General features: G+C 42.0%; 1 long non-coding RNA gene across 14 annotated transcripts in view; it reads left to right on the forward strand.

Moving 5' to 3' along the window:
- Nucleotides 1-18,010, forward strand: part of LOC148686280 (uncharacterized) — an 81,529-nt gene that overhangs the window by 22,958 nt on the left and 40,561 nt on the right. For 3 of the 14 annotated variants that reach the window (XR_015949012.1, XR_015949013.1, XR_015949006.1), the window contains one exon: nucleotides 10,818-11,071. The exons of 3 other annotated variants lie outside the window; for them this stretch is intronic. This is a non-coding gene — a long non-coding RNA (uncharacterized LOC148686280). Of the gene's footprint in view, nucleotides 1-1,549; nucleotides 1,755-9,678; nucleotides 10,308-10,817; nucleotides 11,072-14,276; nucleotides 14,530-18,010 lie in introns of those variants that run through there. 8 more of the 14 variants (XR_015949019.1, XR_015949010.1, XR_015949007.1 and 5 more) reach the window with 7 other exon arrangements.

The raw sequence follows: 18,010 nt of genomic DNA on the forward strand, positions 1-18,010 counted from the left end.
CCAGGAAAATATTCCCAAAAGTCGGGGGTCGTCTTATATGCCCAGTCGTCTTATACACCGGAAAATACCGTGTGTGTGTGTGTGTGTGTGTGTGTGTGTGTGTGTGTATAGGCTCCTGTTCTATGTTTCTTTCTCTGCCTTGCTTGCTGTTTCCTACAACACTTTCCCCTTAACACCTTTGTTCTTAACTTAAGTCACTACCATTGCTCCTCCTCTCTGTGACACCATTATTGTGTGGATTAATCTGTGAAGTACCATATAAGATGTAGCAGGAGTTTTCACTTGATGATGTTTTGATTTCCTCCCAACATGATGATTCTCAAGAGTTAGGTGTATTACTTGTTTCAAGGGGAGATCCCATCACTGTTTTGAATATATGCAAGTTCTGCAGCAGCATTGCGGCTATGGAGAGGAAACCAAAACTTGATCTTAGCCAGCAGCCAGACGTAAAAGGAAACTATTTTCACTTTAGTGCCAAGATTAATCTTTGTAACTTTTTTAAAAAAGTTGAAAAAAATGTACATACTGTCAATATTAAAGGGGGGAGTATCATGATGGTGAACAACATAAAATCTACCATAAAACTAAATGCATAAAACCAAATACAAAATACATCACAAATCAGTAGATCAGATTAATACATCAGCATAGCTCTATCGCCTCTTAGGGAAAGCCTGCGTGTGACTCAGCCAGGGTGAATTTAAGGAGGTGCCTAAATGTCAGTTTTGTAGATGCCTGCCTGATGTTCATTGGAAATGCATTCCAAAGGGCAGGTGCCACCACCCTAAAGGCCCTAGTGCAGAGATCAGAAACCTAAGGCCCATGGGCCGGAAGCGGCCCATGAGGGTCGCTTAACCAGCCCATGAGCCACTCCCGAACCGAGCTGCCTGCTTGGCAAGTATCCACGCGCTGCGTTAAACCAGCGCAGCGCAGCACAGCACAGCACAGGGACTCTCTTCCGCGGCTCCGGAAATCACTTCTGTGCATGCTCAGACGCCGGAAATTGTGTCTGCGCATAGCCCAGTTGCTGAAAATTGCTTCTGCGCAGGTGCAATTCTCGGAATCTGGGCATGCGTAGAAGCTATTTCCGGCACCGCAGACATGCGCATATGCGATTTCCGGCATTGCACTGCACTAGTCCAGCCCACAGAGGATCTCCGCAGGAGTGATCTGGCCCATGCCCAGTAAGCCTTGCTATTACTGCTGATAGAGCAGCCCTCCTTCGACAGTCTTGCTGCTGGATTCTGCACCAGCTGCACCTTCTGGAATCTGGACCAACCTACAGGGAAGTCCCAGAATTGAAGTAACCCAGCCTGGAAGTTACCAATTGCTGGGCTATCCTGACCCAGGAATGGTCATCACGGTTGGACCAGCTGAAGCTGGGAGATGCTCCTAGCCACTTGGGACACCTGTGATAAAGATTGATTTTGGAACGCCCTAAAGGTACGTACTTGCTCCTTCAGAGAGTGCAACTCCATCCAGAACAGGCAACTGGGTTATTTCATAGACCTGGGAACCACTCACACACAGAACTTCTGTCTTTTACCAGGATTCAAGTTCAGATTATTAGTCCTCATCCAGCCCACTACTGCACCCAGCCCAGTTCCTGCATGACTACACTTGATTCAGATGTTATGAAGAAATAGAGTTGGGTTTCATAGAACCATAGAGTTGGAAGAGACCACAAGGGCCATCCAGTCCAACCCCCTGCCAAGCAGGAAACACCATCAAAGCATTCCTGACATATGGCCATCAAGCCTCTGCTTAAAGACCTCCAAAGAACACAGTTCCTAACCATTATTGAAAAGATATAAATCTATATAAATAAAAATGTAAGTGTCTGTAAGTGTAAAAAAAAAGACCTCCAAAGAAGGAGACTCCACCACACTGATAACACCATGCGCCAAAACCTCTAGTGACCAGCTCCCAACAGCTTCATATTATAGATCAAGGATTTCTAAGCTGTGGTCCTTTAGATGTTGCTGAACTAAAACATCATTGGGATTAAGGAATGGATCCTTATTGACCAAGGGGCAGGGTGATTATCTCTTTCTAATTGCCCAAATACTGCCAGCTTGATTAATTTCCTATTTGCATCTTCCGACACACATTAAATGTGCTATACTCTCTTGAGAGCATTTCCCTACCTGCCTTTCTGGGTAATGCTTTGAATTAAAAGAAAGGCTGTTAATAATTTAATAACAGAAAGACAATTTGAAATTAATAATATCAGGGTGTGAAAATACAGAGCCTTATTCTAGTTAAAATAACCAGGCAGAATGAATACACACTGGGAGAGATAGGCAGCAGAAGAGCAAATATCTATCAAGGCAGAGGTTCTACTGAAAAGTAAGTTGCTCAGACTGAGGATCAAGACCACAGACAACAGATATATAAGGTCAGGTGGGACTGTCTTTAGTCACCCAACCCTAGAAGACCTGCCTGAGAGCTGCAACACACCCTCCAGACATCTGTAGCAGTGACTCTGCAAGGCTACCACTTTCCTCTTCCTGAAAGCTTCAAGGTATCATATGGCTCCTTTGTGGTCTAAACTACTCTCTGTGGTCTAAACTACTGAGTCTCTTGGGCTTGCTGATTGGAAGGTTGGCAGTCCAAATTGGTGCGATAGGGTGAGCTCCCGTTGCTTTGTCCCAGCTTCTGCCAACCTAGCAGTTCGAAAGCATACCAGTGCAAGTAGATAAATAGGTACCACTGCAACAGGAAGGTAAATGGCGTTTCTGTGCGCTCTGGCTTCCGCCATGGTGTTCCATTGTGCCAGAAATGGTTTAGTCATGCTGGCCACATGACCCAGAAAGCTGTCTGTGGACAAACACTGGCTCCCTTGGCCTGAAAAGCAAGATGAGCGCCGCACCCCATAGTCACCTTTGACTTGACTTAACCATCCAGGGTGTCATTTACCTTTACCTCTGCAGTGAAAGAAGCTGAACATTAAATTCTGTATCCTTATTTCTAAGAGTCCGGGTCCTCTGAGCACTGCAAATGGGACAGCTCAGAATTCTCTACCTATAGCAATGGAATCTGCAGGTGCTTCATAAACTTGAAGAGATCGTAACAGAAGAGTTCAGTGCTGTGATGCAGGCTATATTAGGGGCTTCTTCATGTATGGTGTGAGCTGTCTGATGTTGGTTTACGACAGATCAGGTATTGATCAGTGCTAACTAAGTTCATGCAGCTCTGTGCTGCCTGCTGAGTAGCTAAGCTAAGCATTTCTGTGAGATCAAAGCACAAATCTTCAAATATCATAACTTCTGATTTGCAAAAGCAGCTCTACTGATCACCCGTATATCATAAAGCCAGTTTAAAACAGAAACACCACTCTGCCTTAGGGGCAAATAAGTAAGCGAGCATTGAAGAGACTTATATCCCATTACATGGTATATATCTCTAGTTGAATCCTTCTCCTTATTTGGGGACCTTATTTGGTGAGAGAAAACCAAAAGGAGATGAGGAGCACCCAGTTCTGGCCAAACCATCCCTAGAGGTTGAAGGTGAAAATGATTGTGATCATCCAAGTGGAGGGGGTGGGTAGGTAGAACTAAATACTGGAAGCACACGCTGTGGGCTAAACCACTGAGCCTAGGGCTTGCTGATCAGAAGGTCGGCGGTTCAAATCCCTGTGACGGGGTGAGCTCCCATTGCTTGGTCCCAGCTCCTGCCAACCTAGCAGTTCGAAAGCACATCAAAATGCAAGTAGATAAATAGGAACCACTATAGCGGGAAGGTAAACGGCGTTTCCATGTGCTGTTCTGGTTTGCCAAAAGCGGCTTTGTCATGCTAGCCACATGACCTGGAAGCTATACGCCAGCTCCCTCGGCCAATAATGCGAGATGAGCGCGCAACCCCAGAGTCGGTCACGACTGGACCTAATGGTCAGTGGTCCCTTTACCTTTACCTTTACCTTTACGGACACAGATAGCCATTCAAAGAAGCCAAGCCACTAGAGAGGGTAAAACACATGTGGAAAGAGACACCATGTACAGGTGTTGATAGCACTAATGCTAGAAGCCTCCGAGCCAAGATGGCTGAGATTTAGAGCTTGGTGTTGAAGGAGAGCATAGTGGACATAACAGAAACCAGGTGAAATTGAAAGAACTGGTGAGACACGGTTATATCTGGATACAAACTCTATAGGAAGGACAGGTATTCCCACACTTCTATCCTTGGGTCTAGTTTGACCTTGAGATAAATGTGTGTTAAATTTAGGCCATGGAACACAAGGTTGTATTTGCAGTGTTATCTTGGTTTTCGTCCCCATCTAAGAACAGCATTCCTCACTTTTCACATTTGGAAGAGTTTCAAAAGCAGCTTGTGATGCAGTGCGGCAACTGCTCCTAGGGAAATAAAAGAGTTAAAGATCTCATATGCGAAGCCCTTATATTTGCATAAATGAGCTCTTGGGGTGTCAAGTGTATGCACCAATTCAGTAAACTCATATTTGCTTAACTTTACACAGGTTAGAAAGTCCCAGTTAACACTGTAATGGGGTGATTTGGCTCACATTTTAAAACTATGATGTGTATATCATGGCATTAGCATCCTCTTCGTTGTTTCAGGATGCACTAACTGAGAAATAAGAAGGAAATGAATATTCTAATTACTGGCTCTGAAATGTACTTAAGTCTCAATTTCATGCATTAAAAATATAAATAAATCATAAATAATATTTTGTGGCTTTTTTGGCTTCTTAACGTTTGTTTTTACCATTCACAAAGGCCTTTTCATTTCACATTTGAGAAATTGTCTCTTGATTCCATTTCCTCTTCTAATTACAATCCCATTTCCTTGCAAAAAGCATCCCCATGTTTCTACTCATCTCTCTAGTTGTAATCTTCATAATTGTGTCCCATCCCATTTTCAATTTGGCACTGCCCAGACTTCTGAGCTCCATGTGGTTCACAATAACCTTTTATTTTCTGCCAACCTCTTTCTTTCCCCCTTGTCTTTCAGGATTTTGGTGCTGTATCCATTAATTCATTCTTCCTAAACCTATTTTGGTGGCTCCTCTCCCTTTCTTTCTGATTTTGGCTTGCTTTGCCGGTTAAGAAGTTATCCTTTCACGGGATCTCCAGAGGGTATTATTTTCCCTGTATGTTTCCCACTTGAAATCAAGCCTCCAGATGGACAAGACAGGGGAAACCACCTGAGAGAAATCCACTTGAAGGCAGACTGAAAAGTTTCAGGTCCATCTGATCAGTAGGGCAAGGTGGGGAAGACCCTGCCATTGTTTGTTTGTTTTCTGCACCCAGAGTTAAGAGTACAGCAGATCTGTGTTTCATAGGGTCTCATCTTCATACAATTTCTATCATTCAGAGATTCCCCGGAGTCCTTTCTGTCCATCTCTCTTGGTATAAGCAGAATCAAAACATCACAGGTACATCTAGGCATTTGAAACTGAATCTTAGAAATGTAAATTTTCTAGGTGTCCAACTTTTCTCAGAAGTGGCTGTTCCTTAAATGCCTGGTGATTGTATCTGAGACTTGCTTAGGTGTCCACTTTATCTCTGCAAGGAAGGAGGAGGGGGAGAAAATCAGAAGAAGCTGACTCAGCCTCCAGTGACCCTCTGGCTCTGCCTCCTATTACCTGTGCTGTCCACTATATCACCAGCTCCAGTAGTTACCAGTTACCACTGTAATGCTCAGACTTTACCTCCTTACCAGGAGCATCCAGATAACAAGATGAGAATGGCAAAGGCACTGCTTTTGAAAAGCAGACAACCCAGCATAATGAAAACCGATCTCCTCTAAAAAGGAGGGTGGGCAGAGTTGACACATGACAGATGTCATTTTGCTATTCCACAATTGCACCATAGATTATTTTTCTGCAATATCGAGCTAAGAGAAAGACAGTAGCAGTGAAACGTCTCTTTGTGGGTGGGGCAAATCCATTGGAGTTATTAGAATTTAGGTTTTCCACTGACTCACTGGAATCTGAAAGAAGAGAAATAGAGCTGGGCATCACGTGACAGTGTACCAGAAATCTCTGGCCATTTCAAATGGATTTTAAAGAGCACGGGATACAAGATGGAACCATTTCAACTCTCATTAAAGCGATGGATTAAAGAGGATCAGTCTCCTGGCTGTAATCCTATATACGCTCACCTAGAATGGCAAAGGCCCATTTATCTAGCTGGAAAAGCCTGTTGGAACACAAACGTCTCCAACTGTTTCCTGAAGGTGCTGGTTGCGGGCACCCAGCATATGTTAACGGGTAATGCTATTCCACAGAACAGGGGCAGCCAAATTAAAAGCCCTGGTCCCAGTTACTGTGGAGTGCACTTCTGCAGACTGAGCCATCAAGTTGGCTCAGTCAGCGGAGCATGAGACTCTTAATCTCAGGATCGCGGGTTCAGGCCCGACAATGGCAAAAGATTTCTGCATTGCAGGGAGTTGGACTAGATGCCCTCATGTTCCCTTTCAACTCTTCAGTTCTATGATTCTACGATCTACTGGGTATGTAAGGGATAAGGTGGTCTCTCAAATGACCTGGTTCTGAATTGTATACATGTTAGTACCAGTACATTGAACTTGGCCTGGTAGCAGATGACCCCCCAGTGGTGCAAATCCAGCAAGGGAGGTGTTATAAATATGCTGGTGGCAGATGGCCCACACAAGCAATCTAGCCACCGTGTTCTGCACCAGCTGCAGCCTCCAGAGCAACCCAAGAGTAGTCCCACATGAGTGAAACAAGATACCATAAAACAATTACTGGCCCCGTCCCCCCAAGAACCTTATCCTAGCCAGGGTACTATAGAAAAAAGTCATTTCCCCCCAACTTTCTCCCCATACAGCAGATTGTAGAAACTTTCCGTTACATACTTTCTACTATTTTTCTAAGGTTATACATTTTATTTCTCTAAGGTTACACATTTTTGAGAGTAAGTGTGGAAGCTAAGCTGTCTCTAGAGAGTCCCCATAAATACTACCTCTCTCTACAAGGTTTTCAACCTCCCAAAAATTGATGGGGAAAGCTGTAAGTGCAGATTATTAATACAGTCTACCCTGAAAGCATGTATACTAAAACAACAGTAACAAATAAGGTAGCTCTCTGTTATGACCCTGCTATTTCTCAAGGTCAAGTTTCTGCAGGTTTCCATCTCTAAATTTCAGCACAGATCACCTCTGTGTCCCTATGGCCATTGTTTTCAACAAAACCACCTGCCATCACCTTCCTGCCATGTGCCATAGAGCAAGACCTTCCACACAAAAAATCCACAACTAATTCAAATTATTTTAGAGCATTTAATCTGCATTCAGAAATTGTCTTTATTACATACATCCAATTTACAGGATATAATCATAGCGCATCTTTCCTCATTTCTAATATTCCTTTTACCTGATGCATTATGGAACTATGGCTTTTTGAACAATATACTGCAATGTCACACTAAATTTCATTCACATGAGTGGGCATGGTGTGACACAATTAAGGTCACCACTTCCCCATCCTTTCTGTGCATATAGGCTTCTGTTCCCCTATGATTCACCATGCGGTATGCCAAAATAACACCCCAAATTTCATTATGTGAATGATGGGAGCATGGTCTATGAAAGCCACAGGAAATTTGCAATGTAAAGCTCCCACAATATTCCGAGCTTCCAGGGTTGCAAGTGGATTTTTTCTGTTAACAATTAACACAGAAATGAGTGCTAAACTTCTGCTAAATTCCACTAGCTTTCCAGAAGTGGAATTTACATCATGCAAAATATTGCACGAAATGCAAAAATTAGCAGGTAAGGAAACAATGGGGAAATGGAATACTATGCTGTCGGAATGCAGCATTAGGGCACAACCATGCTACAAAAAGCAGAAACTGTGGTTGGAAGACAACCAAACAGGCTGATCCTATGGTCTTGCCATACTTATCTTGCTATACCTTTTCATTCTGCCTTTTGTGCCTACCAATTCAAGACAGCCTATTGCCAGCCTATTGGACTTGGCTAGGCTGTGTGCACTCAGCGAAGTTAATACCACTGCAATAGCTGATGAAACAAAAAGTTGTAGCAACACTGATGATCCAGCAGTGTCCACAGCAACCTCCCCCCCCCCCCCGGCACTCACCAGTTGCAACAATATGCTCTGATGCCCCCATACTACCTATCAAAATAAATCACTGATCTACTGCATGATGTCATACAGTGGTACCAACTTGAATAAAATATTGGGGGGGCCCAAGTAAGCCCCACCCCACATAATTGATCACAAGAAGTGGCACACACACACACACACACACACACACACACACACAATTTGAATGGCAATGCCCATGAATTTTGGAGGCGACTAGCCCCCTCAAATATTTTATTGGGGAGACAAAGGGACCTCAGCCCATAAGAGTTGGTTCCTATGAAATTCTGAGATCACACATGGGCGAGGGGGAGTGGGGGGGTTTGTGGGAATTTATAATATTATTTAGAATATAATTTTTTTAACTGTGTTGTATTTATATATAGTAAAGAGAAGTTTAGAGTAATGATGCATATTTTAATTTCAATGTATGCAATTTAGGTAACGGACCTATGTTAGAAAATGAATTTGATGTCTGTATTTTTGAAATTGAAGTGTGTATTATGGTTTTTTTCTGGTTTTGGGGGGAAAAAGAGTTGGTTCCTACCGTATGATGTCATTGAACCAAGAACACCATGAGAGAAAGATCACCAGAACCTGCAGTGCTCCGCTAGAAGATTTTTCCATAATACTCTAAGTAGGGTTTCCTATTAAACTGCTGCTTTCCTGAGTTGTGTGAATGCTCAACATTTTGTTGTTAAAAATCTATGGGGTTCTATTGTTATGTACCACTTCTCAAAGTGGTCTACACTGTTTGAGATAAGGAGAGGGTATGAATCAAGGCTGTCATTATTATGTTTTCATTTACTTCTTCAGTGCTTGTTATTCTTTCAGTGTTGTGATGGAATTGATATTTAAATGGTTAGGAAATTGATATTTTCTATGGTTTTACACTATATTGAATTTGAACTTGGGATACACACACACACACACACACACACAGAGAGAGAGAGAGAGAGAGAGAGAGAGAGAGAGAGAGAGAGAGAGAGAGAGAGAGAGAGGTATGTTGTGAGCTGCTTTGTGGAGCATGGTTCTCAAACAGTGGACTATAAATCATTTAAATAAATAAATAAAATAAATGTTAAGTTACACAGACCAGAAACAGACAGATCTGCCCATCCTGACTTGTGAAGGGGGAAAGCTGCTGGGATAGGATTTTGAATGGGTTAACAACCCCTCTCCCATCATTTATCCACTCAAAATCACAGCCTGGGAAAGCTCCTTTTCCTATTAAAAAGTCAGGATTCATTAAGCATATTTGCATGTAATCTCTAGCTTGCCCCTGTTTAACTTCAATTGCTTTTTATGCACGAGGCTAGCAATGGAAAACTTTTAAACAGTATTGTGACAACAAATTAACCTAACCAGTTTGGACATATGTTTAAAAGAAAGGCCACCATTCAGTTAATTAGCATTTCTCTGCCTGCCTTCTCCTCCCATGAAAACAAACAAGAGACTGGTGGAGCAAAGGATCCACAAATTGATGTGTCCTCTGACCTCCCCCCCCCCCTTTTTACATTTGTTTCCATTATTTCAAAAAAATGAAACAAACCTAGAAACAAGAAGTACATAGAGTGTGTCTCTCTTTACAGGTCACCTATGTTTGCTTCACTGTTCTCATACATCAAGCGTCAGAGAATTGCAATGTTACAATCATGATGATGTTACAATCATAGCAAGAGCTCTCTCCGAAAAGAAGCCTCATGTACTGGTGGCTGAAAAGAGGTTCTTCTGCTGTTTGCATAAGTCAGCCAAGGATATCTTTGGATTTCTGCATGGCTCACTTTTCAGTGCATGCCTCCTCTGTACTTCTATGGTGTGTCCACATCGAAAGAATTTAACGATCCAGTCGCACAGATGCAGAACCTTCGTTGGTTTTCTTGCAGCAGATTATTATTTTAAAAACATTTTTATTAGATTTTACAATTTTTAACAATAGCAAAAAATAAACAAACCATATAACATAAAAAATAGAAAAAAATTCTCCAGAATCCCCCCCCCCCGGGCTTCCCTCAAATCCCTCTTCTGGTTTTTAACATATTGACTTTCCCTGCTTGTTATATTATATCTTCATATTGCATTCTTAATATCAAATAATGCTATTCTCTTATCATTGTCATAATTTCTTAATTGTAGCTAGATTTACTTTATATATTGTAAGTGTTTACTCAAACCCTGCTAGTGAGTCCATTTCTTTACATTGCTTCTGTAAATACCTCATAAATGGTTCCCAATCTTATTTGAAGTCTCTATTGTCTTTATCTCTCGGTCTTTCTGAAAATTTTGCCATTTCGGCATACAGTATTCCATCAGTTTTTCTTGCCAGTGTTCTTTCATTGGAGGAGCGTCTCCACCCCCATCGTTCTGCCCGGACACTGAGGTCCAGCGCCTAGGGCCTTCTGGCAGTTTCCTCGCTATGAGAAGCCAAGTTACAGGGAACCAGACATGGGGCCTTCTCGGTCGTGGCACCCACCCTGTGGAATGCCCTTCCACCAGAGGTCAAAGAGAACAAAAATTACCAGACCTTTAGAAGGCATCTCAAGGCAGCCCTGTTTAGGGAAGCTTTTAATGTTTGATGGATCTCTGTATTTTAATATTTTGTTGGAAGCCACCCAGAGTGGCTGGGGGAACCCAGCCAGATGGGCGGGGTATAAATAAATAAATAAATAAATAAATAAATAAATAAATAATTTCCCTCATTTTTCCATCTTTTTCCCATCTTTTCTTGCAGCAGATTAAAATGGCTGCTATCTGTCTGGAAATGGATGCCAAAATACGTAAGAAGTACTCGCTCACCTTGGAGGCTGGCTGAAGAAAGTCCAGATCAGTGAAATGTAGCTGGCAATTAGGAGGTTTCTTTATATGGAGTCAGATCAGCAGTCCATCTAGTTCTGGAGCTGCCCAGAGTGGCTGGGGAATCCCAGCCAGATGGGTGGGGTATAATTAATATTTTATTGTGTATTAAAATATCTATTTCTACATTAACTGGGGTTCTAGATTGAATTTATGACCTTTTGCATGCATTTATGTTTGTCAGCTATAAACATTTTTTTTAATGTCATAGAACCAGCAACACCACAGAGGTAGAGGAAGCTTCCCAAGGAAAAAACCCCACATATATATATTTCAGGGACCCAGGTGGCGCTGTGGGTTAAACCGCAGAGCCTAGGGCTTCCCGATCAGAAGGTTGGCAGTTTGAATCCCCGTGATGGGGTGAGCTCCCATTGCTCGGTCCCAGCTCCTGCCAACCTAGAAGTTCGAAAGCACGTCAAAGTGCAAGTAGATAAATAGGTACTGCTACAGCAGGAAGGTAAACGGCGTTTCCATGTGCTGCTCTGGTTCGCCAGAAGCGGCTTTGTCATGGTGGCCACATGACCTGGAAGCTATACGCCGGCTCCCTTGGCCAATAATGCGAGATGAGCGCTGCAACCCCAGAGTCGGTCACGACTGCACCTAATCGTCAGGGGTCCCTTTACCTTTACCTATATATATATATATATATTAAAAAGCCTACATATTCTTGTTAGCGATATGGCATGGGCTGAGTAAAACACTACTGGCAGACTATTTTGGCATCTTTCCCATCAACAAATTGTACAGCCAGAGTGCAATGAATGTGGTCAATGGAGCAATCATTAAACAATATGAAGCAGGCTGCCTGCAGACCATTTAAAGCTAGTTGCTATTAGAGAGCAGGAGGGTTTTAATTATACAAACTTCTCATTGGAGGGTATGTCTCTACCCTAATCACCACTTATTTAAGTTAGATTTGCCATTCTCTGCCCAGGTCCTGCTAACTGGCCCACAATTTACCCCTTAAAAATATTAGCTATTAAAATGGTATTACTTTAAACTTTAAAATTAAGGGCAATTTTAAAAGATAGCTAGATTGCTTAGTTGTATTATGTTCCACCCCCTCCCCCAGTATTTTATTCTCAAATAACACGGCAGTGGCAATGATTAGATAACATGGAGTAGTTACATGAAGGGGAAGCTGTGTTGTGAAAGCCATTAGCAGAGGAAGGCAAGAAGAGGAAATTGGGTATTCTGATGCATCTGGAGACTCAGGCAAGCGATTCAGTGTGTTAATATGGAAGCTTCACTCCTGAAAGCCTTTCTCTCTTCTCATGCCTTAAAACTGGGAATGTGGAAGAACAGACAACCTGTATTGTTACTCTTAATTAAAATAATTAATGCAAACAATTATAATTGTGAGCCAGCGTGGTGTAGTGGTTAAGAGCGGTGGATTCGTAATCTGGTGAACCAGGTTCGCTTCCCTGCTCCTCCACATGCAGCTGCTGGGTGACCTTGGGCTAGTCACACTTCTCTGAAGTCTCTCAGCCCCACTCACCTCACAGAGTGTTTGTTGTGGGGGAGGAAGGAAAAGGAGATTGTTAGCCGCTTGGAGACTCCTTAAGGGGAGTGAAAGGCGGGATATCAAGTCCAAACTCCTCCTCCTCCTCCTCCTCCTCCTCCTCCTCCTCTTCTAATTGGAATCATTTCAATTATTCTATCCATACACCACATTGAATTCACATTTGTTTATGAATTGTTGCTTATATCATGTGACCAAATGTTTATTTCATTTATTTCTTTATTTTAAATATGTCTGTTATGGCAGTCTTCCCAAGGTTGCTCATGTGCATAATAAAATGAGTGGGGCATGGGGACCAAAAGGGCAGGATATCAAAGTTAATAGAAATAAATAAAATAAGTAATATATAAGAATTGTAACACCTCGTTACAATAAAACTAAAACAGGCATCTAAAAGGATTACACTTCTACAAAACCAATTTAGTTTTTTTTTAATCCAGCAGCAATGTGAAATAGTGGGAAATGCATGGTACATTATAGCAGCCTTACCCAACCTGGTGCTATCCAGATGTTTTGGACTACAACTCCCTCCATCTCTGACCATTGACTATGCTGGCTGGGGCTGATGGGAGTTGTAGTCCAAAACTCCTGGAGATTGCAGTAGGCTACTTCATTGCATAATGGGAGGGAAATAAAGATCTTTGTCTAAACTTTAACTGCTGGGAGAGAGCAGGGATAAGGAATTGGAGCAAAGTGAAGATGTATCAGTATTTTAGAGGCGTCACCAGCAGCTTTTGCAGCAAAGAAATAATTGAAGAATGTAAGAGGAGAAAGGCGGGCAATGGCACTGCTGACACCACAAAGAGGAAGACAGGTGTAATGGGCAGGGATTTCTTGTAGCCAGGGTGCAAAGGCTCCAACAACGATAGGAGCATTGGCCAGCAAGGAGGTACATTGACAGGAATAAGCCAAGTACACCTAAGTTACAGTAAACCAACCTGGACATGACTGGAGATGACTGATCGAGACCACAGGTTAGATGTGATTTCGCCAGGTAAATACACAGCTGGCAGAACAGGTGAAGTTGGCAAACAACATTCCAGACCACTGCCCTATGTGGGTATTTAGGAGAATTGGTGGATGGAGGACTCAACATATACCCCAAGCTGAGAATCTGCTGCTTTCAGTGGAGTGTAACCCTATCCAGATGCTTCAGCCAACAGTACCTGTACCTTGCCTGGATTAAACTTGAGTTTGTTCAGCTTCATGCAATCCAAAGCATGGCCTGAAACACCAGCTCAGAATTTCAACTGCATTCCATCTGTACATTGGAAATAAGAGAGGGTTCTCTTCCAAACATATGACAGCCACTGATTATGGAGCTTTGAACGGAGCAATGGAAGGTGGCTGCTAATGCATTTGATATCCATATGTGAAAGTTCTACTAGAATGAAAGAACCCAAGGAAAGCTGAAATGACACAATTAAAATCTCAAGCTACTCATTCAGAATTTATGATTCACATTGTAAGTGCTACCATATGCTTTTCAAGCTGTAGCAAGCAGCCTTGTGGTTCTATGGGTAACAAGATCAAGAATAATAAGAGCAAACTTGATCAAAATAAAGAACACCATTATGCAAACAGTATAGATGAACTTACTCATTATGAGAAATATAACCAACTGAGTGGTGGCAAAGGGTTGTATACAGTGAAAATTAGGAATGAAGCTGTGTGCTGTTTTTTAAATTCTGTTTTCACTGTTACTAAAAGTTGCCTTCTGTCTTTCTGCATGTTCAGATTTGAATTGTGCAGGGTAGCACTAAAAAGAAATTCACTCCCTCACAACCTCAACATTCTTAGGACTATGCTCAAAGTTTGTATGCAGATACATTTAGTATGAAAGTTGGGCAAAGTGACTTTTCACCTAAATTCCCACTTTTCTTACCTTTGCTGCTTCCACCTGCTCAATTAGGATCATGTAACATGATGACATCACAATGCCACATCAGAGGAAGGACCATACTGTGAATGGTTGCTGCGAATGGCTAGACACATTCACACTACTCCAAAAATGTCTAAAAGGCGGGATGTTTTTTTTAAAGTAACAACAGCTTTCATTCGGCTTTGGGTAAGGATAAGCAAATTTCTCCTATTCCATTCTTTAATTGTTCTTTTGATGTTGTTTCTCCTGTATTTCACCTACCCAGCATTATGGTTTATTCTGGAATTAGAACATGAGTACAGTGGTACCTTGGGTACTCAAACTGCTTGGCTCCTGAACGCCGCAAACCCATAAGTAAATGTTCCGGTTTGCAAACATTTTTCAGAAGCCAAACGTCCGACGTGGCTTCCGCTTGATTGCAGGAAGCTCCTGCAGCCAATCAGAAACCACACCTAGGTTTTCGAACCATTTCGGGAGCCAAACAGACTCCCAGAACGGATTAAGTTTGAGAACCAAGGTAGTCTGAAGCAACTTTCGACTTCCAGAGGGTAGGACTTGAACCAATGGCTTCACATTACAAGAAAGGAGATCCCAACAAAACACCAGGAGCACTTTCTGACTGTAAGAATTGTTCAACAGTATAACAGGCTCCCTCTCCTTCCTTGGAGGATTTTAAGCAGAGTTTGGTGCTATAGATGCTTTAGTTGAGATTCCTGCATTGCAGGGAGTTGGACTAAATGACCCTCAGGATCCCTTCGGACTCTACAATTTTATGATTTTATGATTCTATGTGTTTTCTGAAATGGCACAACCCAGTACAACCCAAACACACATTTAACACATCAGTGATACCTAGGCCTCAAAAATTAGATTAAAATTTCCCATGTTCTACCACCTGACATTACACTTTTTCCAGAGAACTTTGAATTGTGAAGGAGATACCAATCCCCTCCCCACACAAAAAATGAAATTAACAGTTGCTTTAGAAATAGTTATTTCTGTACAGAGTACCCCCTGGCTCGATGGATGGATGTTTCATAGAAAAGGCTAAGTTTGACACCATTTTCATTATACCTTTGCGACTCACCTTGAAGGTGGTGAATTTTGAAAGGGTCCTCTGCAGCAAAGTAGGTACAAACCTTTCAATTCCCATGTAATACTTCACATACAGGGCTGGATAGCTGATGATGGCCAAAAGTAGGTCTTAGAAGAATAAAGGAACCAGTTATAAATGAAAGGCCTTTGTCCCGCTATTAAATACTGCAAAGGATAAAAACAGAATGAATGAATGAAGCAGAATCAACTTATCTGAGCTTAGAGATGAGTGAATTTGAGAGGCTGGAATAACAGGTGTTGCTTTTGCCTTGGTCTTATTTCATCAAACGCTATTATGCAAATTATAGATATCTAAAGTGTTAACACTGATATTATCGAGAAGTGAAAATGGAATTCCTTTACGAGATGAGATCTAAGTGCTAGATACAGTGTTTTTGTGTGCTTTCTGGATATTTGATAGTGCTAAAATAAAATAAGGAGTATAAATTAAAATAAAATTACATATTGAGTGTGCAGTTGGTAAATTGCTTATAGGTTTGTATGAATTAATTTGAAAATGTCTCTGGTCTGTTTCCACTCTGTCTTTTCTCATACATAGGAGCTTTTGTATTTGCTGTATAAATGAAACAACAATTTAAAATATATTTTTTTTAAAGTCCTGGGCAAAAGTATTTTAATAGCTGGTGAAATGTCAGCACCAGCCATGTTTCCTTATTGGAAGGTGTTTCAAAATCAGGATGCCAGAGAGAACAGGCCCTCTCATTTGTAACTGCATGACACACCTGTGCTAAAAAGGGGGGTTGAGAAAGGGGCTCTTAAGATATTGGCAGGCTGCTATGGGAAGAGTCTCTCCCTCAGGTAGGTCCTGCGGCCAATGCAGTGGGGGGTGGGATATGTGCATCCCAAACTATGCTCTCCCCCAATGATTTTTTTTATATGTCTTTTTAATTTGTGACAAGGCAGGTAATGACAACCTCTATCTAAAGAATGAGCTTGTTTTTAGAACTGGAGCAATTTAAGGATAGGAATCTCTTTAAAATTATGTCACAACATTTGGAAAAGCCCCCCAAAGTCTGTTCACTAGCAGAGGGTGGAGTTTTCATTATAACAATCACCCTATGATTACTTAAGTGATCTTGAGGCGGGAAGGGGGGTGGCAGCCTGTATAATAACCTTACCTTTTAAAGGGTTAAATACGAGAATTCAGACTCCACCTCTTGGACTTTAGTTTGCTCTGCTTTTCAGTTGGGTTCTCTGTACCAACCAGCAATAAAGGAACTTGTTTGTTTGCCTGCAATAAAAAAGTAAGAGTTGGTTTGTTCTGCCTCTTTGATTCTGAGCAGAGCAAGATTGGGTGCTTGTTGCTGAAAAGGTATATTGTGAAACTATCACTCAGAAAGCTTTCTTGCATATTTATCAAACATGTTTGTAAGTCTATGAAAGGAAGTCTATTATGCAGTAAATATATTATAAAGCTAAGAACCGAGTCTCATTGACAAGAATATTGTTCTTGGTGCCACTCTCCCTAAATGCTCAACTGTGGTTGCACTGCAAGTGTGTTCTTACTCTCTTTCTAAATCCCCACCCTTTCTTTTTATTGGTGTCACGATACAAGATTAAAACAGAATTTTTGAGAAAACAAGCTCCACACTAGTTTTTAACTTCTTAGTTATAACATCAACTATTGGGTTTGCTTTATACTTTTGGTATCCCCTTGTTCACAGTATCCTCAGCATCATTTTTTTAAAGGAAACATATGCAGTGGTACCTCAGTTTAAGAACAGCCCTTTTACGAACTATTCAGTTTACGAACTCCGCAAAACTGGAAGTAGTGTCCCGGCTTGCGAACTTTACCTCAGTCTAAAAATGGAATCCAAACGGTGGAAGGGCACCGGCAGTGGGAGGCCTCATTTGGGAAAGTGTGCCTCGGTTTAAGAATGGTTTTGGTTTAAGAATGGACTTCCGGAATGGATTAAGTTTGTAAACCAAGGCACCACTGTATGTCGTTTGTTTGATTCCTGGTGCTCATACTGAATTTTCTGTTAACTTGACCTTTACAAAGTCCATTATGCAAGTTAACACACTGTCTGCATGGAAAAGAGCGAGACGGATAGTCCTAGCCTTTCTCTCCCCCCTGGCCTGGCCCTCACACCCTCTCCACCAGTGAGGTGGGGAGATTGGCTGGTGCCTCCTCCCACCTGAAAAAGGCCCCAACCCAAAATGTGGCTGTCCCATCTAACAAGGGAGGCTGACTACAGGAGCAATACTTCCACAGAAAATGTCTCCTTGTTTGTTTCGTTAATAAGCTTTTGTTTTTTTTGTAAACTGTTTTGCAGCTTCATAATGGCATATTCATTCCAGGGCTGGGGAACCTGTGGCTTTTCAGCTGTGGCTTGGCTACATCTCCCATTATCCTTGGTCATTGGCCATGCTGGCTGAGGTTGATGGGAGTCAGAGTCCAAGAACATCTGCAGGGCTACAGGTTATTTGTTTTACACAGACCTTAACCAGGCTCAGTGGCACAGATCAGAACTTATTACACTTGCAGACACCTAATGTAGCAATCTATATAGACTCTGGGCATGGCCTAAAGCAGGGTTGCAGAATTTGC

The sequence above is a fragment of the Zootoca vivipara genome, chromosome 3 (assembly GCF_965207765.1).
Source record: "Zootoca vivipara chromosome 3, rZooViv2.hap1.1, whole genome shotgun sequence".
NCBI classification, from domain to species: Eukaryota; Metazoa; Chordata; class Lepidosauria; order Squamata; family Lacertidae; genus Zootoca; species Zootoca vivipara.